The sequence below is a fragment of the Panicum virgatum genome, chromosome 2K (genome assembly GCF_016808335.1).
Source record: "Panicum virgatum strain AP13 chromosome 2K, P.virgatum_v5, whole genome shotgun sequence".
NCBI classification, from domain to species: domain Eukaryota; kingdom Viridiplantae; phylum Streptophyta; class Magnoliopsida; order Poales; family Poaceae; genus Panicum; species Panicum virgatum.
Window position 1 is genome coordinate 25,829,344 of NC_053137.1, and position 752 is coordinate 25,830,095.

The window sequence follows — 752 nt, forward strand, 5'->3', positions numbered from 1 at the left end:
CAGCGTCACGGCAATCATATCCGTCTCTTTGACGGTATGCATGCCTTTAGTGCGGGGTTGGATTCGTTCATCGCTCCACCCCTGATTGGAGACCATCTTCTCAACCAATTCTTTTGCTTTGGCGATAGTCAGGTCGAGGAAGGCTCCTCCAGCAGCAACATCAATGTTGGCTCGAGATGTCGTTGTGAGCCCATTGTAGAAGCTTTGCAGGATGAGCCACTCATCCATGCCATGATGAGGACAGTCCATGATGTATTCCTGCAGCCTCTCCCAAGCTTCTGGGATGGATTCCATCCCCGTCTGCTGGAAACTTGATATTTTCCTGCGCAGGGCATTTGTTTTGCCCAGCGGGAAGAATTTTGCGAGGAATGCCTTGGAGCATTTGGCCCAGGTGTTGATGTCATTTTACTTATAAAACCACTGTTTTGCCTTCCCCAGGAGGGAAAAGGGAAACAGACGAAGCTTGACGACGTCGGCGGCGACACCCCGTATGACAACGGTGTCGCAGAGCTTTAGAAAATTCTGCAAATGTCCATTTGCGTCCTCATTTGGCTTGCCACAGAATGGGCTAGCCTGCACCATATTGATGAGGCTTGATTTGAGCTCAAAGTTCATGTCCCCGACATTGATGTTGGGGCCAGTGGCCACATTGTCGGTGGAGGGGACGGAGAACTCGGGGAGAGTATTTTCAGCCATAGCCTCAAGAACAAATGGTGCTTCCGAAATGGGTTCCTGGGAGGATAGCGAGAGAA

The 752-nt window shown here is 50.8% G+C and overlaps 1 non-coding gene across 1 annotated transcript; it reads left to right on the forward strand.

The window, feature by feature from the left end:
• Positions 1–226: 226 nt before the first annotated feature.
• LOC120696406 lies at positions 227–330 on the forward strand. The gene has a single exon (XR_005684177.1). It is a non-coding gene; the product is annotated as a small nucleolar RNA R71 (small nucleolar RNA).
• The last annotated feature ends 422 nt before the right edge of the window (positions 331–752 follow it).